The sequence below is a fragment of the Jaculus jaculus genome, chromosome 8 (genome assembly GCF_020740685.1).
Source record: "Jaculus jaculus isolate mJacJac1 chromosome 8, mJacJac1.mat.Y.cur, whole genome shotgun sequence".
NCBI lineage: Eukaryota > Metazoa > Chordata > Mammalia > Rodentia > Dipodidae > Jaculus > Jaculus jaculus.
The window spans coordinates 53004794-53027482 of record NC_059109.1 but is presented as its reverse complement, the minus strand read 5'-3'; the positions used below and the strand labels follow the sequence as shown (position 1 = coordinate 53027482).

General features: G+C 39.6%; 1 long non-coding RNA gene and 1 other non-coding gene across 3 annotated transcripts in view; both read left to right on the top strand.

Moving 5' to 3' along the window:
- Positions 1-21085, top strand: part of LOC123462990 — a 73590-nt gene extending 52505 nt beyond the window's left edge. For both annotated transcript variants that reach the window (XR_006638618.1, XR_006638617.1), the window contains one exon: positions 20813-21085. This is a non-coding gene — a long non-coding RNA (uncharacterized LOC123462990). The remainder of the gene's footprint in view (positions 1-20812) is intronic.
- LOC123463136 lies at positions 8951-9054 on the top strand. The gene has a single exon (XR_006638745.1). It is a non-coding gene; the product is annotated as a U6 spliceosomal RNA (small nuclear RNA).
- Positions 21086-22689: the final 1604 nt, after the last annotated feature.

The following is a 22689-nucleotide window of genomic DNA, read 5'->3' as shown; positions in this document are numbered from 1 at the left end:
AAAAATATTGTCTTTAATAACACAGCATCAGGAGAAATAGTCATGTATTTTTCCAGGTAGATAAACATATCTTGGGCAAAGCAGAACTCAAGAAGGGTTTGCATAATTCAGGAATTATATTGACAACTGGACACTAAACATTAGATAGGATAGCCCAGCCCTCTTTTTTTTTTTTTTTTTTTTTTTTTGCAGACTCCCCTTGCCAGCCACAGCCTTCTTTGCATTGCCTTGCAGACCTTCTAGGCATCACTTAACAAGGACCACTTCTAGCAGAATGATACCAAATTCCTGTCAGGATGGTGAGGTCACACTGGAGAAGGACCAGGAAAGACATAAACAAGCTGGCATTCAAGCAGCAATGTAAAACTCACTTACCTTTGGCACTGTGCATTTGTGAAGTGAGCCCTGCCATGTCTGGCTAACAAGGCAAGGATCCTTCATTTCTTATAAAAACGAAAAACCAATGCTTCCAGCTTTGCTTTCAAACATGGCCTGGAACTCAGAGAAGACCCCATGCATAAGGCAGTCTTTTCCGCAGTAAAACATTTGGACAAATATCAAGGGGGAGACTGTTTCTAGCTTAATGGGTTCAAGGCCTGTGGTTAAAGCATGCACTCAGAGAACTTTGCTTCGATGTGCAAATATGTATATGCCTGTCTGAAATTATATGAACTGTTTCTCTTTTCTATGCCTTTCTTTTTGTTCTACTTCCTTGTGTTCCATTCTCTTTAAATTTCTGTCTCTTCTCCCTTATGTTTCTCTTGCTTTCTTCTTTTTTCTTTATTGTTTTGATCTTTCAAAAATCATTATTGTCAATGATTATTTGCAGTGCATTCTTTCATTCCTTTCTTCCTTCCCTTTCATAATTTCCCTTTTATTTATGAGTTTTTCTCTACTTCCTTCTATCATATTGAAACTTTAATTTCTGATAAAAAGAAATTTTTGTTTAAAAATTTCAAAGCCTTCAATAGAAAATGTTTTATGTAATTGTAACTATAATCGACCCACATTACTTGAAATATCCTAGAATTTCAGGACTATCAAAAGAGAATCATTAGGGATGGGGTGTAGCTCAGTGGTAATGTGCTTACATAGCATGCATATACCCAGAATCATAAGAAAAGGTATGAAAGTACACTTTTTTCTGTTTTTTTTTTGCAAGAAGAAAGTGAGATGAATATGATATTGACAAGTGAGCACTAAGAAAGAAGTAGGCACATGCCCTTAAATGTAGTCAGCTGTTTTTTCCTTCCTTCTTTCCTTCCTACCTTCCTTCCTTCCTCTTTTCCCTCCCCCTCCCTCCATTCCTTGCTTCTGTTAGGAACATAGGCTAATGACCCACCTCCATGCTGCTACCTTCAACAGCCTGAGAACTTCTTTTCAGGCATCTTTACTCAGGTGAAGATGAAATTCTTGACGACACTGCAGAAAACAGTTTCAGGATGAGTCTGTAAAGCTGATAGTTTATCAAGAAGAGATTTTAATATAGTAGGTTACTAGAGAGATTCACAGGTAAAGGATAGTATACAGCTGAGAGCAGATGTCTGCTTGTCAAGAGAGAGCTGCATTTTCCTCAGCAGTAGTTCATTTGTAATTTTGGCCACTTCTCAAATTATATCTATCTGAAAGGGTTGCTAAGAATTTTTTCCTTCTTTTTGACAAATGACATCATAGGGTGGCCCTAGAGGTACATTGTATGGGATTATAATCTGACAAAGTAAAACTGTGCATCACAATGTTTGCACGGAGTGTTACTACATGTCTTCTATTATAAATGGAGTTTCTTATGAAATTACTAGAAAACTTCAGGTTCACAGCTGGCAAAGGAGAAAAGCCATACTCACAGATCATATATGCCTGGGCTTCAACCATTACTTTTTTTTTTTCAGAAAAATGTCTATATAAAAGTAATATTGTCTCTGTACTGGCAACCTTCAGAGCAAATGTTGATTGTGCTGGAATTTTGACTCTAAGCTGGTGGGAGACTCAACCAGACTTCAAGGTGAAGGACTCCTTTCCCTTCCAATGTTCTTTTAATTTTACCTATCTTTTCCTTATTCTTTCCTTTCTTCCTCCATGCATTCCTTCTTTTCTGCCTCATTTATTTTCCCCTAATTTTACTTTCATGTATCACTATAATCAATATTTAACAGCATACATAAGGCACTACTATCTTATGTTACAGATCAGGAATTATTTATTCAAGGGTAACATAAATTCATTACTGATATCCTTCATATAACAATAGGATTAACAAATATTTACCACCCCTATTCCATAGTTACATAAATTATAGTAACATCTGAGACAGTCATTGTCCTGTCATTTGGACAAAATTAACAGTGGAATAATTCTAAAATAAATCCATTATGAAACATGAGTAAGCATCTCTGTAGTCACAGAACAGATGTTTGCTGGCACTGTGGATAGGACACTGGATAAAACTAATTCCATTTTTATTTACTGGATTACCAATTTAGCAAAAGATACTTTTATTTGAGAAACATTATGTCATAGCATCTAAAAATATGGTCTCTTAAATCAGGATGGTCTGCACTCTTGACCTCACTTGTCTGACTTCAGATACTTTGAATTTTCAAGCCTCAAGTTTATATAAAAAAAAAGAGCTACTGACCTCAGAAAAGTAATAATTATGAAAGTTACATACTGATCATTGTGCCTGGCACCTAAGATTATATATACTAACCAAGGATCTACCACTGGACTACATTCCTGGCTCAAACTAGATTTTTTAAGTTAAAAAATATGAATTGTGGGAGTGATGATAAAATTTTGTAAATTTGCCGGGTGTGGTGGTACATACCTTTAATCCCAGCACCCAGAAGGCAGAGGTGGGCGGATCACTGTGAGTTCAAGGCCATCCTGAGACTATATAGTGAATTCCAGGTCAGCCTGAGCTAGAGTGAGAACCTACCTCAGAAAAAAATTGCAAATTTACTAAAAGTCATTAAATTGCAAATTTTAAATTCATGAATTATTTTATGTACATTATACTTTAATCAAGGCTTGAAAAGAGGTACATAGCTTACAACAATCTAGAAATTCATAAAGGAAAACATACTTCTCCAAAAGGGAAAAAGTCAGGGAATAGGAAGAGGTAGGAATGGGAACAAAAGACTCTTAAGGAAGAGTGTGATTTCTGAAAGCAAACATGAAATAATCAGGTGAAGACAAATATTTTAGTCAAAACATAGGAATCTAAGTTTGAGTGGTAAGTCTTTGAATACTGTTCTAAAATTTTGAATATGGGGCTGGAGAAATGACTCAGTAATTAAATGTACTTCTTGCAAAAAACATGAGGGTCTGAGAAAGCCTGAGATTGCCTGAGTTAAAATCTCCAAAACCCATACAAACAGCAGGGCATGGTCACACATGCCTATAATTGCCATTCTATGGGGTGAGGAGCCAGGTGAACTGTTGAGGCTCATGCACAACAAGTTCTAGAATCAGCTAGAGGCTCTTTTGCTAGGAAAAACACACTGGTGAGTGATGGAGGAGGACACCTGATTCTTCTCTGACTGCCACAGGTGAGTCCATTAGGTACTACAGGCAACACACAGGGTATCCCATCACCACTTACTCATGTGCATATACCTCATACCACACCATCCATACTTCATATATAAATAGCTGGGCAAGGGCACATACACATGTGATCCCAGCCCTGTCAGAATCAGATATTAGAGAATCACTGGTGATTGCTGTCCTCCACACATGCACCCAAAGAGTACATACATATGCACACACATGTACATCTGCAAAGACACACATGTAAGATGCCCCACATATACTACACACACACACACACACACACACACACACACACACAAAACAAGAAAACATCCACAGCCAAATCACATTAGAGGTGATGAGGATCTGTCTGGAGAGGGGCCAGCAAGTGATAAAGGAATTTGGGGATTCCTTGCCAATGCATCAATATGACACACCAAATGTACTGGTAATTTGAGAGTGTCTTTGGAGTTCTAATCCCACCCTTCCAGATAGACTATGCACTGCATAGGGAAACTTCATCTGGTGCTGGCAGCTCTCCTTGGCAGCCATCCCATAGTCCTGGCATCTCCATTGGCTCTCCATTGCTACTCATGGTTCATCTTCATGGTTCCATTGGGCCTCCATGCAGGTAAACCAATAAACCTGTTGCACACTGCCCATGGTTATTCCAAAACTAAAAATTAAAACAGTGTTACAAATCCAATGACCCTCTTTTCCGCATTTTTTTTAATACTCAATAGTTCCAGGTGGGCTACCAACTTGTTAATCCTAGGGAAATAAGATGACTATGAAGAGTAGGAAAACTTCAGCATTTAGCTCCATAACTTTCAAAAGAGTTGGCATTCTTCCTGCTGTCCCAATATAGGTCAGCTGGCCCAATCTCAGTGGTTGTAATCTCTTAAACAATTGCAGCTGAATGGGCAGCAGCTTCAGCCCAAAGATCTCATTTCCTTCCGTGCCATGTCCATTTGCTCACACTAGCCCATTTATATGCAGCACAACTCTTCACAAGTTGTCAGGACAGAGGCAGACAGAACACAGGAAGCCTCTCACACAAACTGCTTCTAGACCAGTCTCAATGAAATTCTTTCTCATCCTCATAAGCCAGATCTCACAGTCTATAATTCTTACCACATTCAGGTCTTTCAACTCTGACCAGAATGGTTCATGAAGCTGTACTTACAGCACTGCAAGGCATCTCTTAGGCCAAGGCTTCAAATCCACCCACATTTTTCCTGAAAATTAGTTCTAAAAGGCCAAAGCCAGGTGGGAGAGATGGCTTAGCAGTTAAGGCATTTGCCTGCAAAGTCTAAGGACCCAGGTTTGATTCACCATTACCCACATAAGCCAGATGCACAAGGTGGCACATGTTTCTGGAGTTTGTTTGCAGTGAAAAGAGACCCTGGTGTGCCCATTCTCTCCCCCCCCCTCTCTCTCTTTGTCTGTCTCTTTCTTAAATAAAAATAAAATAAAATATTTTTTAGAAGGCCAAAGCCACAGAATCAGGTTTCTAACAGCAATGACCCTACTTCTTGGTATAACTTCATGTTGCTGGCAAAAATCACCTGACCAAAAGCAACTTATGGGAGGAAAGGGCTTATTTTGGCTTACAGACTTGTGGGAAAGCTCTATGATGACAGGGGAAAACATGGCATAAGGGTGGACATCACCTCCTCACCAACATCAGGCAGACAGGAGAGCAACAGGAGAGTGTGCAAAACACTGGCAAAGGGAAGCTGCTATAATACCCTTAAGTCCAGTCCCCAAGATAAATCACCTCCAGGATGCTCTAAATCCCAAATTGCCACCAGCTGGGGACCTAGCATTCAGAACACTTAAGTTTATGGAGGGTGCCTGAATCAAACCACCACATCCCCTGTGAGAGTGAGCAAGTTGTTACACTATGAGACTGAAGTTTCAGAAGCACTCATATACAGAGCAGTGCTACTTGACTTCTGAGCTGTGAACAAGACATTAAGTTTACATCTTGTGCCTAACCCCTTAACCTTCCTGCCTAAGGCTCTTGCTTGATTTTTAGAGTACTAAAACTGCTTGTATAAGAACTCCTTCTTCTGAGGCTTCTCTGAAGCTTTCATCGAATTCTCAAAAAGTCTTTGACCCTGAAAGGTTAAAGAACCACTCTTCTAAGTAATGACAGCTGAATGAAAGAAACCAGGGTCTGTTTGAACTGCTCGTTCTTCCATCCAAGAATGGCTCAACTAAATTCAGAAACAATGTCCTGTCCCCCTTGTTGGTACATAGAATCCTTTCCCAGTTCCATATTGACACTTTACAGTCCATGCTCTCATCCATGGCCCAGATCATTTGGCCCAAGCTGTTCTGCTTTCTATCTGAAGTGAAACACAAATTTTTAAATGCTCTGCTAGTTCATATTTTATTATGAAGTACTATCTTCAAAAGCATTTCTGAGAAGCATTTCTGTTCACTGCACTAACGCATGTAAGATTAGCTTACTTTTCTGGGGTTAAGGTATGCATTAAAAATCCAGATTTTCATATGAAGGGGACAGATGGAAAGGTTTTAATTTATTTATTTTTATTGACAACTTTCATGATTATAAACAATATCCCATAGTAATTCCCTCCCTCCCCCATTTTCCACTTTGAAACTCCACTCTCCATCATATACCCTCCCCCTCTCAGTCTCTCTTTTATTTTGATGTCATGATCTTTTCCTCCTATTATGATGGTCTTGTGTAGGTAGTGTCAGGCTCTGCAAGGTCATGGATATCCAGGCCATTTTGTGTCTGGAGGAGCACATTATAAGGAGTCCTACCCTTACTTTGGCTCTTACATTCTTTCTGCCAGCTCTTCCGCAACAGACACTGAGCCTCAGAAGTTGTGATAAGGAGATTTCAGTGCTGAGCACTCCTCTGTCATATCCATATAATGAATCCCCAATGTGATGTTATTTAGAGATGGAGCATTTTAGAGGTAATTAGAGTAGAACCTCTATGATGAGATTAGCGCCCATATAAGATGACAAAGTGACCAGAGTTTACTCTGTGTGCAATCACCAAGGAAAGGCTATGAAAGTATATACCCAGAGAGCCCTCACTGAAAACAATTTTATCAGTTCACTGATTTTGCAATTCCCGTACACAAAACTATGAACAATTACATTTTTTTTATGGCTCAAGCCACCCTTTCTCCAAAATATGGTAGAGAATATTCCAAACTGACAAATATGTTTGCTTGCTTTCCCCCTCTCCTTTGAATGTGCTTGAGTTGCTAGAGTTTCCCAGAAATATATTGCAGAGGTAGAATAGATGTGTTATCTTACTATCTAGGGGTTTCTCGCCCTGTATTCTTGAAATTGTGATTTGGGTTACATGGCTATAACCTATATTCCCCCAATACTATGATAAACTTTGTTTGCCTTGGTACTTATTTTAAATACTATCTTTTTGGGACTGTAACCCATAATATATGCCTAATTAGTTAGTTAATGCTGAACTACACAATGGGCTTTATAATAGATACACAGAGAAGGTACAATGATGTTGTCTTTCTTGAAGGACTGTGACACTTGTCCAAGACCTAAAGCAAAAGCGTTCATTTCAAATTCTGGCAAACTAAGGAAATTCTCTATGCACTAAGATGATAAAAGATCATTTCAAAGAGAATTGACACTTGGAAGAACAATTACCATCTAAAGAGAAGTCAATTTACCCCACAAATGTTTATTTTTATATTATGCTACACCAGAAGCAAAGTGGGGCAAAATTAATTTAATTAATTAAGACTCGGGGAATGCTCTGATGTAACCTACTTTCCAAAAACATCAAGGATTTACCAAGTACTCAAATATTTTGCTAATCAATCCTTCTGGACAGCAGAGCATAGTGCCAATATCAGTTAACACTTCTGAAAAGACACATGAGAGCTCACATCTCTATCTGTCCCCCCAGAGACAACTAATGCATTTAAGGCAGATACCCTTGTTGTCTTATACAACTTTGTCGTGGGCATTAGGCCTGAAAGAAAATAAAATACTCTGGGTTTCTCACAGGCTGGTGGTTCTGCATTGACTCATCATGAAGGAACCTCTCCCATATCAGGGGTCTGTGCATGGTCTTGCCTCATTGCTACCCTCAGATCAGAAATAGAAACCCAAATATACCAGAAGTCCACTGTGGATTGGTTAGAATAAACCAGAACTGGGACTCCAGAAAATATTTAGTGCAGAGAATGATGGAAGTTTGATTTACCTTAGAATACCATGTATATTCTTGGAATGTGAAAGACTTCAATAGAAGTGGCTTGTTATTGCATCATATTGAGATAATTTTGATATTTCAGATAGGTTCAGTGATAAAATGCTCAGTAATTGATGAGCAATGCCTGCTTTCAGCACAGAAGGAATAGTAGTAAAAGGAGTGTCATGTGTTTGAAATATAAGTTTGTACACCCCCTCCCCTGTAAACATGGAAAAACTGGGAGCAGATGGTCAGGCTTCACCCAAGGTCACAGAGCTGGCTTAACATATAAATATTTTATTATTTTATTTCATATTTTTCTTTGGAAAAATTAAAATACATCTAGATTCCAAGTCAGGAGATCTTGAATCTGATGGGGTTTTGTTAAGTAAGAAAATGATTAGCAGGGGGATGAACAATCATACAACTTGTCCTATCAAATGCACTCATTCCATCAGTGAGAAAGCAGATCAAGACAGAGGCTTCAGTGCATGGCTAGAAGAGGTGGAATAAAATGCTATCCCAGAGTTCCACCCTTAGTGTTTCCCCAACTGTGGATGTGTTAATTTATAAAATCTACTTAATAAACAAGCATCTGTTTAATATGTCATATATGAAAAACAGTAAGCTACAGTCATGGTTGGTAAAAGAAAAACATAAGCAAGTCTAGTGGAGAAGGAACTGGTCTTGCAAATAAATCATTTGATCAGTGCCAGAAAAGGATTATGCAAGCTTCCAATAAAGGGAGGGGTATATCATCATAGAAACTTCATGGATTAATGTTTTGGTGAGTCTCAAAATACATACAGATGCTATATAAAAATTCAGACTGAGCTAGACAAATAGCACATGGGAAAGGCACAGAAGTATAGTGAAGCATAGTTGGCTCAGCAGCCACAAGGCTTCTCGAACCTGAAAAGTAATCAACTGAAACCAAGGCAAAGGCGATCATGTGCATTGCATTAAAGACTGGGACTTATAGTAAGGCAGGAAGACATTATCAACATATCAGAAGGGAGAGAGTCATGGGTATCAGTTCTCAGCTTTGGGGAGATAAAGAAAATAATGGTATAAGAGTCAGAGATGCAAGAGACCAGATAGGAGACATCTGGAAGGGCCTGTAGGAGAGAAAATAGGAATGTGGGTTACATTGGTAGCATTGTGAGAGGTCAGGGAATGACTTAAGAACCATTGTTAATGCTCACTTCGGCAGTACATATACTAAAATTGGAATGATACAGAGATTAGCATGGCCTCTGAACAAGAATGAAAGGCAAATTCGTGAAGCATTCCATATTGGTTTTGTCTTTTTGTTGTTGTTTTTAAAGAACCATTGTGAAAGCAGCACCTGTAGCTTCAATTTGCATTAGATATAGTGATCAGGAAGAGAAAAATAAAAGGAAAAACATAATGCATTTTGTTCAGTATTCCTTTAAATATCTTCTTCAGTGCTGGCTTGGTGGTTATAAACTGTTGTATTTGTGCTAGTCATAAAACGTTCTTATTTTGGGCTAGAGAGATGGCTTAGTGGTTATGGCATTTGCCTGCAAAGCTAAAGGACCCTGGTTCGATTCCTCAGAACCCACATAAGCCAGATATACAAGAGGGTGCATGCATCTGGAGTTTGTTTGCAGTGGCTGGAGGCTCTGGCATGCCCATTCTCTCTCTCCCTCTCTCTTTCTCTTTCTCTCAAATAAATAAATAAAATTTTAAAAATGTTTTTATTTCTTCATCCATTTTAAAAAGAAGATTTACTGGACATTGAAATACTGAATGAAATTTCATATCTTGAAATATGTTTTACATACTTTTTATGGCTTTTAGAGTTGTCACAGAGATCTGATGTTATCCTAATATTTTTTTTCTAGGTAGGGTCTCACTCTGACTCAAAGTGACCTGGAATTCACTATGTAGTTTCAGGGTAGCCTCGAACTCACAGTGATCCTCCTACCTCTGTCTCTCAAGTGATGGGCTTAAAGGCATGCGCCACCATGCTCAGCTCCTAATGTGTTTTAACTTTGTAGGTGAGTTGGCATTTTTTCCCCTATAACTCTTTTTTTTACTTATTTACTTGACAGAGAAATAGGGAGAGAGAGAGAGAGAGAGGGAGAATGGATGTGCCAGGGCATCCAGCCACTGCAAACAAACTCCAGATGTGTGCACCCCTTTGTGGCTCTGGCTAACATGGGCCTTGGGAAATGGAACCTGGGTCCTTTGGCTTTGCAGGCAAATGCCTTAACTGCTAAGTCATCTCTCCAGCACTGCCCCCACCATAGATTTTAATATTGTTTCTTTGTTTTGTAGCTTGGGCATTTTATTGATATTTTGTAGGATGGTTTTTTCCTGGTCATGTCTACTTGGAGTTCTAAGTGACTCTTGTATACACACACACACACATGATTTATTTATTTATTTGAGAGACAGAGAGAAAGAATGGGCATGCCAGGGCCTGTAGCCTTGTAAATGAAATTAGACACATGCACCACCTTGTACATCTGGCTTAAATGGGTCCTAGGGAATTGAACATGGTTCCTTTAGTTTCTCAGGCAAGCATGTTAACCACTAAGATATCTCTCCAGCCCTCCTTTTTATTTTTAATTTGGGGGAAATGTATGCTGTGATTTCATTGAATAGGGTTTAGGTGTTTTTGATTTTTATATAACAACTTCTATGCTGTGGGTTCTTAAATTTGCTCCCTTGATCTTATTCCTGAACTGAGATTATGAATAAGAAAACACTCAGTGGTAAAAAATATGTGGAAGGTTGTGTTTATTGTTTTGGGGATCAAATCTAGGGCTCTAGGCATGCTAAGCAAAGCTACTACCACCACTGAGTTATATCTACAGCCCCTTTTTTCACTTGTTTCTAGATGTGGGCTTGTTAAGTTAACCAACTTAACCTATCTCATTCTATGGGCCAATTATACCTCGAACTTGTGATCCTCTTGCCTTAGCCTACCATATAGTTGTATCACATGCCCAGCTACAGGTATTTTTATTATAAGTACCAGATACTATTTGGATTTACTCTTGGACACAAGGAAAAGGGTCATTTACATGACTAGCATGGTTCAACCTAGCAACATAGTTTTGAATACATCCACGTAATCCTCCAGCACTCATTCATACCATTCCAAATCATATTCTGCAGAGTGGGAAGGATACAGAGATAAATCCACTGCATTCCTGTGGATCAAGCAAAGGTTATCTGTCCTTAAAAAATTCTTGCATGGCAGGGAAGAGACAACCTTTTAGAGTTTTTAGTAACAAACGACATTACAGTGCCTAGAAGTTTCTGGTGTGAGTGGTGGCAGAAGACGCTGCCTTGTGAGGACCTGCTTTAATGAGCAAGCGCACTCATTGCACATTTTGGTAACTAGCAAAACATCTGCACTGGGATTAGTATATCAGAAACAGCTGCTACTTCTTTGATAAGAAATAGAATGTGCAATTTGGGCATGGACTTCACTTTATCCCAGCTGTTTCCCATTTGAAGAAAGGATAAAGGGTAGACACTGAGTCAGTGAGAAAGCATCAAGAAAAAAGTGAAAAGGATGTGATTTGAAATTGCACTGGCCTGAAGTTGACTCAAGTGCATACCATTGGCATGTGGTGAGCAAAGCTCCCCTGCTCTCCACAGTCCTGGGAGCTGGCTTTATCTGCCAAAAACATGTTCCAATAAAAATATTTATATGAAAACAACACAAAGGCAGTATTAAGAGTACTGCTGACTTCTTGGAGTTTGACCTGATCTCTCCAAAGCAACAAGAACTTGAAAAATCTCCCCAGGGAATGATGCAAGACTCTAAGTTACACTGGGTAGTTTGAGCACTTTCACTGGCCATGAGCCTCCACACACTAGCAGAAACATGAGCGATATCATAGCAATGGGCAGACATGCCTATGCTCTTATAGTCTTCATAATCCAGGGAAGGTTAAAATACTTGCTGAAATAGTAATGTAAATTGTAACTGTCCCAAGAATTCTAAAAGTCAATTGATCTATTTCTGAGTGTTGTGTGAAAAAAAGATTGTTCTTAAGGCAGGCTACTACTGAGGATTCTATTATCCAATATCAAATGAGCCTTGGATTGTCCATTCATTTATAACACCATTCTCTTGGACCCTGACAGTTACAGTTCTGCCAGTACTGTTTACTTCATTCCCATCTTAAAATATCTACTTAGCTTCTAGCTCACTCTGAGCTTTTTAGTTTTTAACCATCAGATTTATATTTCTCTATATAAGTATTAAATAAGACATCCTGCCAAAAGATGATTATATAAAAATGGCATTATTTAATGAGTGGCAGGTCAGGCGGCCAGAGCTAGACTCAGACAAGGCTAAGCAAAGCCTTTGGTCAGGTGATGCAAAAGAGCAAGGCTTGTCTTTGATGAGCTGTACCTCCTCAGGCAGTGCAGAAGCAGAGGCACTTCTACTCTCCCTGGTTTTGTTCAGTCTGGTCCTCTACTACTTGAGAAATCCTCTTCTGGATTTATACCTTTCAAATTCATATTTATTTTTCCAATCTCAGATGCTACCCTATCTTGAAATTTCCTATTTTCTTGCTGGTAGACAGCTCGCTTGAATTCCCCTGGTACTTCAAACTTCTCTTAGAACATTGGAGCCTCTCTTAATTTACTGGTATTTTATTTTGTTTCTAACTGAAATGAAAATGTGTCTTATTTATCTCTGTATTCTATGCAACCAGAATTGAAGAAATTTGCACATACTAGGAACCTAATTATAATACTTCCAACACAGGTCTTCTAGCTATAAAGAGCCTGTCTTGGAATATTGACAATGCCTTTTACAAGGAAACAGTTCACTATCTCTGATCCTCAGTTTACTGGTCCTATTTTCTTTTATTAGTTATGTATACAGTGTATATAGTCATGTTGGTACCATCATTAGCCTCCTCCCTCCTCAGGGACACTCCTCATTGGGGAATATGGTGCACTGTGGGGGTAGCCATCAGTTATGGGTAAGAGGTAATGTCTATGTGTATAATGACTCAACTTGTGGCTCTAACACTCTTTGCACCCCCTTCCACAAATTTCCCTGAGCCATGTTGGGTTCATTTTAGGTCTGCTTCAATGATGAGGTCATGGGAGCTTCTGTGTCTTTGGATATCTTGTTTGGTAGGAGTCGAGTATTCTCTTTGTCTATCTCCTTCACCCTTGTGCTGGCACCAGATCCTAAGGAGATAACCAACCCATCACACCTCAAAAGGGTACCTACTGGTCCTATTTTTAAAAGTACCAGTGAGCTCATAGAATTACTAAGCATAGTAAATATTATACATATGGAAAACATAGTCTAGAGTATGGTTCATTAAGGGTACTCAAGAATTTTCTGTCTTTGCTTCTGTCAGTATGTTTTTACTGAGTTAAAATAATCAAAATTCAAGAGAGTGAAATTGAAAAATATTTACCAGTTTACATTTTCTCATTTATACTCTAACTGCTTCTTGTAATCTTGTTGAGATAGATGGTGCACCTCACCTGAAGCACTGAGTAGGTGGTAACCAACTTTTAAGCATGGTTAAAATCTGTTGAAAGTCACTGCTAGCATTAATGTTATTTTAAGTTCATATTTGTAATACTGTCCTTCTGATGTTCATCTTGAATAAGCAGAGTTTGGGATAGGCACTTTGACTTCCTAATTAGCAGCTGTTGTTCTCTCTCTTTTATATGAACTATCTTGAACAGAACCATCCATTTAAGAGCAGCCAGGCTACCTGAATTCTTACACCAGTCATCTTGCTCATCCCTCTATATCTTGAAACAGCTATGTAAAATTGCAGCTGTTTGCAACTATTTCTACCAAACAATAACAAGGCTTGGTGAGCTCTGGATGGTCTTGTAACCATTTAAACATTTACCAGAAGGGTAGCATTTCCCCTGGAGGGAGAATTACAATGACTGGTACTAAAAAGGCAATAATTTGATTGGTATAAATACATGGTTGTGATTGAGCCAAACATACCTTCTAGGGTTATATAACCAGGCTGCATAGACTCACTCAGGTACTTCTGCCTCTTCTGGTATTGCAGCATTTATCTCAGTACAGGCTTCTCTCAAAGGATTTTTCTTGCCTACTTTTAGCAGTGTGGGCTGAGTTGGTAATACAAAGAAAGAGCAAAGACAGTCCAAGGGATATGGCAGTCACAGATTCAGATCTGCAGAAGACTGTCCAGGGATCTTGCCCACCTGGCATCAGATGTCCATATCCTGAATGATCCTAGCCTTGCCCAGCACCCATTTCCCCATTAGCCATACACCACATGCCAGATATCTTGAGTGGTCATACTGGCTTTCACATCAGCCCCTGAATGCAATCCAAGTAGACTAGGCACCTAGTCAGACCACTGAGCTGCAAGGCAGCTGAAGAAACAGCAAAGGGCTCTAGAGCAAAAAGAAGAGGAAAGGGAATGGTAGTGGATGAAGAGCAAAAGAAGAAGAGAGAAGGTGGGGTGAGATGAAAATGTTATTGATCAGTAAAAGCCAGAGAAAATAACCTGCATGCCCTGTTGTCCAGAAGAGCTCCAGAGAACTATGAAGTTTGCACAGCCAAGATTCTCAGACACCAGGTTTAGAGCTGTAACACTGGTCACTAACAAGGGCTGAGTCCTGATAGTAAGGACTGCATGGGTACTGTAACACTTGAGGGTGACACTTGCTACTGTCAAATACTGAGGGAAAACAGCTGCCAAAACCAGAATTTGAAGAACTTCTCCATACCTGCCCATTATTTCTACCCTGGAAGAACAAAATAACACCCAGCCAGCTGATTGGTGACACCATGATTAGGAGCAAAAAACTGCAACTACATCTAGTGAGCCAAATCTATCCATACATTTGTCTTTGAGAAGGGTTGATAGAGCAGGTCCGTCATGTCCCACAGGTCTTAGATCAAATCACAGATGAGTGAAGACTGGGGAAAGAATCCACTGGCGGTGACAGAGAGAAAGGAAGATCTGGTACACAACTGCTAACTCAGAAAGTTGAGGAATAAGCTTCATTTTGTGAGTAGGAGCATTGATAATCAGCCATCCAAGTGGTGATTGATGAACCTGAACAAATTGGATCTGAGTAAGTGCAAGATGAGTGGTATTACCCTATCTACCTACTAAGATAATATTAGTATGGTCACTATAGTTCGCAAAAATAAAGTCTGAAACAAAAGAGAATAAACTAACTCCCAAATATATCAACATGTTCCAGAAAACAGAAAATAAAAACTAAAACAAGAAAAGAAAAAATAATATTTTTTAGAAGAATTTTAATAGTACTACTTAGGACTCAGACTCATGAGCATGTTCATAGAGCTGCCTGACTCTCTAAAACTGACCATCATGGAGCATAAAGAAAGAACATCTTCCAGAATCTATTACTAATAGAAGAAAATTGACTCCACCTCAGTTTAGGCTCTTCCCTCTCCAACAGAGGAAGCCAAGACTCAGGCACATTCATAGCACAAGCAATAGCAAAATGGTAGCATGCCAGTGGCTGGGTGCTGCCTCTGCAATCTGCATTAGCAGCCCTGCTGGTATGACTGAGTTATCACAGAAGCCAGAAAGAAACCCTGGAATATGAAATACAGAAAGATACAAGGTAAGACATAATCAGAAGATGAACTAGATGAAGGCGAAAGTCTCCTAGGATTCCTTTAGTTTTTGTCTGTACTGTGGCTATGAATCCACGTGACTGTGTGTGGGTGGAGGGGGGTTCTTGTGGGCAGACATGAATGTGTATGTAGAAGGCAGAGGACAATACTAGAAGCCTTCCTCTATTGCTCTCCACATTACTACTTAAGACATGGACTCTTACTGGAGCTCACCAATTCAGCTAGAACACCAGTCAACAAGCTCTAGGTATCCTCCTGCCTCTGCCTCCCAGCATGGGGATTACAGGCACCTACAGCTGTGCCTGGCTTTACCCTGGATGCTGGGGGTACAGACTCAAGTCTTCTTACTTACACAGCAAGTGCTTTCCTAATGGTGCCATCTCTCCAGCTCCTCCTTTACTTTTTTTCTTAATGGAAAATTTCATCTTATAATCAGTTTTTTTTCATTAGTGCATATTCATTGTATATAATAATGCATTTCATTAAGACACTGTGGTGGTTTGATTCAGGTGTGCCCCATAAACTTAGGTGTTCTGAATGCTAGCTCCCCAGCTGATGGATATTTGGGAATTAATGCCTCCTGGAGGGAGTGTATTGTTGGGGGCAGGCTTAAGGGCTTTATAGCCAGTTTCCTCATGCCAGTGTTTGGCACACTCTCCTGTTCCTGTTGTCGACCTTATGTTGGCCAGGGGGTGATGTCCACCCTCTGCTCATGCCATCGTTTTCCCCTGCCATCGTGGAGCTTCCCCTCGAGCCTGTAAGCCAAATAAGCCTCTTTTTCCCAGAAGCTGCTCTTGGTTGGGTGATTTCTACCAGCAATGCGAACTGGACTGCAACAGTAAAGTGGTACCGAGGACTGGGAGTGCTGCTAGACACCTGATTGTGGCTTTGGCTTTTTGGAGCTAATTTTCAAGAGGAATTGGGGAGGATTTGAAACTTTGGCCTAAGAGATGCCTTGCAGTGCTGTAAGTACAGCTTGATGGACTATTCTGGTCTGAGCTGCAAGACCTGAATGCAATAAGAACTATGGACTGTAAGGTTTGGCTTATGAGGGTGAGAAAGAGCTTTGCTTGGACTGGGTTAGCAGTCTGGGTAAGAAGCTTACTTTTGTGCCCATGTCCTGAGAAGTTGTGCAGGGTTGCTTTGCATAGAAATGAACTGGTGTGAGCAGAGGGATATGGCACAGAAAGAAAAATCTTTGGGTAAATTGTTGCCCATTCAGCTGCAACTGAGAGATTACAGTCTTTGAAACTGGGCTAGCTGACTTGTGCTGGGGCAACAGGAAGAATGTCAACTCTTTTGAGGGGGCCTGAGTGTTCAAGGAGTGTCCTGTTCTTCAAAGTCTGCTTTATTCCCCACTGGATTAACAAACTGGCACCCTACCTGATATTGTGGAGTATAAGAAATGCTGGAAAGAGGGTCATTGAGTTTGCAACACGGTCTTGTGTTTTGGAAATGGCCATAGGCAGTGTGAAGCGGGTTTGCTGGTTGCCTGCGTAGAGACCCCATGGGGCCATGAGGATGAACCGTGGCTTGCAGTGGAGACCCAGTGGAGATGCCGGGACCATGAGATGTCTTCCAAGGAGCTGCCAGCCCTGATGAAGTTTCCCAGGACTGTGAGTAGCCTAGCTGGAGGGGCAGAATTGGAATGCCAGAGACTTGTTGCTGGTTAGAATTATTGAACTTGAAGATTTGTCACTGGTTAGAGTTGCTGGACTTGAAGCTACAGAGTTTGATATTTGCCCTGGTTGTTTTAAATCTTGTATTGGTTGAATGTTTCTTTGCTATGCTCAATGCCATCTTTTGCAGTGTGAATATTTATTCTGTGCCATTATGGGTTTTTTGAAGTTGTTTTGGTATTATGGCTCAGCTAAAAGATCTTGGACTATGGGGATGTATAAACATCTTTGGGATTGATAAAAACTGTGGGGACTTTTTAAAGTCAGACTGAAAGCATTGTATTTTACATCATGTATGGATATCATTTTATGGGGACCAGGGGCGGAATGTGGTGGTTTGATTCAGGTGTCCCCCATAAACTTAGATGTTGTGAATGCTAGCTCCCCAGCTGATGGATATTTGGGAATTAATGCCTCCTGGAGGGAGTGTATTGTTGGGGGCGGGCTTAAGGGCTTTATAGCCAGTTTCCTCATGCCAGTGTTTGGCACACTCTCCTGTTCCTGTTGTTGACCTTATGTTGGCCAGGGGGTGATGTCCACCCTCTGCTCATGTCATCGTTTTCCCCTGCCATCGTGGAGCTTCCCCTCGAGCCTGTAAGCCAAATAAACCTCTTTTTCCCAGAAGCTGCTCTTGGTTGGGTGATTTCTACCAGCAATGCGACCCAAACTGCAACAGACACTTTCATATGTGTAGCAAATATACTTTGGTCAAATTTACCATCACTCACTGCCATTATAGTGTCTTGTCCCCTCATTCTGCCTGGTTTCCTCCCTCTTCTTAATAGGGTCCCTTTTAATAAGAAGAACATGACGCCAACTCATGCAGGCACACTAGTCAGTGTGGTGTAAGGAAATATACAATGATTAGCCCACATTCAGCCTTTAAAACATTGTATGCCCTTTACAAACAGCTTTATACACATCATCTAATCTTTGCAACAGCTATGGGTTACCTCAATTGAAAGAAGGCAAAACTGAAACTGCTCAAGTTAAGAACACAGAAGCTCACCAAGAGGCTACAGCTCGCATAGGTTAGTGATGGGTGCTGGTTGCCTGGTCCTGTGCCCCCACCTGCTTCCCCCTGGCAACCGTTATTCAGCATTTGCTTATTGCCAAAATGTTGGGAGTCTGAGCTCATAGGAAAGAAATGTTGTAAGTTAAAACACAAGAAGGGTCACTTGGCAGTCAAAGATATATTTTAGACAAACACTTTTTTTTTTTCTGTCCAGGTACCCTGAATCCTTACTTTTCCAGAATTTTAACACTTCCCATATTGTTTGCTGTCATTGAAAATGTTTGAAAAAGCATTTTTGTAGGTTTCTTCCAATGAAAAATCATCAAAAGACAGATTTGTTATTTCTTTTGGGGATGAAAATAGCACTGGTAAAGAATGAAGCAATTATCATTAAAAAATGGCTTTGGGAGCAAGATTTTGGTGCAACAAAGAGCTTGTGCCTGGTAATGATTTTAGGTGATCTGGGCATAGTCAAGTATGTAAGAAATGAAAGTTTCAAAGAGGGGAATTTCTGCATTTTGATGGCTCTGGCACCAAGAATCGAGAGACAAGATAATTCAAAACAGCATCTGTGGAAAATCACAGCAGCAGAAAGCCACAGGGTGGTGGCTGGAAGCTCCCAACACATGGCTTCCCAACTCTGCCCGGGATACCACACATTGGTCAATGGTCTGCAAGAACTCACAGTTGTTCAAACAAGATCTTTAAGTTCCTTAGCCATATTTTAATTTTGGAAGGACACATCTTGCTATAATTTACTTCACTAATATTTTCATCATACCTAAAATGTATTGTTTGACATTTTTCTTAGTTTATGATTATATGGTTATATTCTCAGAAATTAGACTGCTATATTTTCATATGTTAGCCAAAATTCCAACTTTATGGATGTAAATCATAGATAAGTTAGCCACCCTCACTCTGCATCAGTTTTTACATCTGCAAAATGGGGATAAATATAAATCATGTTTTATAAAGTTTCTTACATAGCTAAAAAAAACTAATGTAAATGTTTGAACTAGTTTCTAGCATTTAAGAAACATAAAAAAATTGATATTATTTTATTATTTCTTGAGAAAATAGGTAATTATTCTTTGTTAAGAATAATCTTTGTGAACAGAGCATGGTGGCACACACCTTTAATCCCGGCACTTGGGAGGCAAAGGAAAGGATTCCCATGGGTTCAGGGCCACCCTGAGACTACATAGTGAATTCCAGGTCAACCTGAGCTAGAGTGAGACCCTACCTTGAAAAAGAAAGAAAGAAAGAAAGAAAGAAAGAACAGAAAAGAAAAATAATCCATGAATAGGGCTGGAAAGATGGCTTAGCAGCTAAGGAACTTGCCTGAGAAGCCTAAGGACCCAGGTTCAATTCTCCAGGTCCCACATAAGCCAGGTGCACATGGTGGCGCATGCGTCTGGAATTTGTTTGCAACGGCTAGAGGCCTTGGTGTGCCCATTCTCACTCTCTCTCTGCCTCTCTTTCTCCCTCACTCTGTGTCTAATCTTTTAAAAAATAATCTGTGAATAAAATAGACTGTTCAGCAAACTGTTGAGGAAAAAAATTTTAAAGAACGTTGGTAAGTTTCATAAGTTAGTGACTCTCCCCAGCCTCCATGCTCATCATCTCCTCCAACTAGATATTCTAAGACGAGCAATTTTCTCACGATGCTTCAGATGTCATTCAGTTCAAGAAACTTGCTCCCTTTGAGTGGTACAAGCCCTGGATGCTGTTCTATCTTTTCCTCAGATTGACCCTCTTGCTCTGCTTTGCAAAATAGCCACAAACTAGCACCTGTCCTCAGCCTTCAATGCCTTTCTCACGTTCCAAAAATTTTCATTCTCAAGGACATACCAAGCTAATAGAGTAGTAAATTACATGATGTCTATAAAGTTCTTAAATGTTGCTAGATGATAAGAATAAGTGTCATATACTAATGGCTAAATATTAATATTAGCATCTTCCCTTCCTCTTGATAAAACAATCTCAAGTTTATGTGTCCTGGAGGTCCTGCTACTCCCTGTGACAGCATTCAGTTGTCCTGCCTATTCATTTTAATCATCTCCACAGCTGGGTCACAGGATTATGACTTTTATTAGTAGCAAATAAAATCTGGTCAGCATCACCTCCTCTTGGAGGCATCTGCAACCCAATTTCCCAGCTGTGTGTCCACCTTCATGGCTTTTCTTATGCTGAATTGTCTTTGAATATGATACATCTGTTTTTAGACTGCATACTCCCTGATCTTTGTTTCCCTCCAGAGGTAGGTAAAATATAAATTCATGAATTTTTTTGTATAAAAGCCCCTTACGACCCATTTCAAATGACAGCATAAAGACAGCTATGTTGACTCTATATGGGACTGAACCATACCCCTACATATATGGAGACATCATAATTTAAAAATTGAGTTAAATTCACTTTAAAACTCTGAACTCAAGAAATGCCTGGGACCCTATTAAGAAAATATTTTGTCTCTTACTAAGTATCTACTCTTTTAGCTATCTTGATTGGAATCATTCAACAAAAAGTCCAAAAAGAACATAATGGAAATGCCTACAGACTTTACATCGCCCTCAGTCAGGCATCATGTGGTTGTCCGTTGTGGTCCAGACCCTCTGGCAGCTCTCATGGCTGGCTGCTTAGAACATAAGCAATGTTCCAATATTTATATATGGTGTTGTCTATACTTTTGTTTCTGGCATCAAATCTTTTGATTTTTGCTTTTTTTTAAATAGAAACCAGACATCACGTCATCGGTGTGTCATCAAAGCGGTGCCAGACTTCCTGCTATCCCTGGGAAGGAGTCAGTGGCTAGTGAGAACACAAGAAGGAGGTCGCTCAGGAAAGTCAGCTAAAGTGTATTCAAGCCAGCAAAGTGCTACAGCCATGGATCCAACATAGAAAATTAGCTTTGCCTAGAAGAGATGTGGTAGTTTTTGAATACAGCTCCTAGCAAGTCTTGGATTTCCATCATTGATTGATTCTTTGGTTAAAAATTTCAAGCATATGCCGTGTCTTTGCTATGTACAAAACAGAAAGTTTTGAGTATTTACATCCTCAATTTTTGAGTGTTTTAACTTATAATACATGTATATACATATACATGTATAAACATCCATACATATATACATATGCACACACATATTTAGGGAATAAATTTAGGAGTGATTCAATCCTTTAGCATAAAATTGCATAATGTTAGAGGTAACAGAGAACTTATGAGATATTGATGTATAGAGAAATAATAAACCACTAAGAGTATACTAGAATTTCAGGAAAAATAACTCTATGGAATTCTCTAGGTACAAAATATCTATTTCACTTTTTCCTTTTAGTGCTACCATAGGATATCAATGTTATTGACCACTGTAATTAAATAAATTGCTCAACATAGAGATCTTAGTGGTTAAGCACTTGCCTGTGAAGCCTAAGGACCCTGCTTCAAGGCTCAATTCCCCAGGACCCATGTTAGCTAGATGCACAAGATGGCGCATGCATCTAGAGTTTGTTTGCAGTGGCTGGAGGCCCTGGTACACCCATTCTCTCTCTCTATCTGCCTCTTTCTCTCTCTGTCCATCACTCTCAAATAAGTAAATAAATAAATAAATAAATAAATAAATATTGCTCAACAAATGAGTTACATGTTTTCATGTAACATGTCTGTATATTTGCCCTGATTTAAAAAAAATCATACCTATTATTTGTGTGATTTGTAACTTTGCTTGGTGCCCTTGCTTGCTAGGAACAACACATGTACTTGAAGAGCTTTCTAACAGAATTGCCCTCAGAATGCCCACAGTAAGATGGTCTTAAGGGACCACAAACTTTATCCTCTCTCATTGCTTAGGAAGAGATCAGTGCTAGAGAAGAGGCCAGAAAAATCTCAGTCACCAGAATCCCTTCCCAACTACATGCCTACTGTGAAACAAGGTACTTATACCACATTAAATAATTTATATACAATATATCGACACATTTACAAAGAATCCTCGAGATAGAAGTTTCCATCAACACTTTACCAATGAGGCCAACATTCAGGATCAGGTTTTTCTAATTCCAAAGTATGGCACCAGCTCTCACAGAAACACCACAGCTTGCTGAGGAGATCCAACTAGCCTGTTAGCTCTTTAGCAAAGTATCCTGTGAGGAAGCAATGGAAGCACATGCACACTGTGGCATGCATTTACCTCTGCTAGTGAAAAATTATGGGAAGCAAAACAATTTAACTTTTCTCTCTCCTCCATTTTAACACTCAGATTTTTCAAGTCATCACTGCTTTTTAAAATAAGTCTGTATCAATTTATTAGCTGTTATTTTTAATTAAAAAATTCTAAGCCGTGAACCAAGGTACAGACCTTTTAACCTAAAGTGAGAAGGTTATGACACTGAAATATCTATTTTTTCACACTGTTATCTAAAGTTCTAAAATTTTACCTGTTAAGGTTTCAGTTTCTGGGGATGTCATCAAAAAATATCATAAACTATGTAGCTCATATTTCTCATATGTCTGAAGTCCAAGAGGGAGGTGTCAGCAGGTTTGGTATTTGCTGAGAGCTGCTTCTGATTGTAGATGACACTGTCCAGATGTGTCTCCACATGATGGAAGCACCAA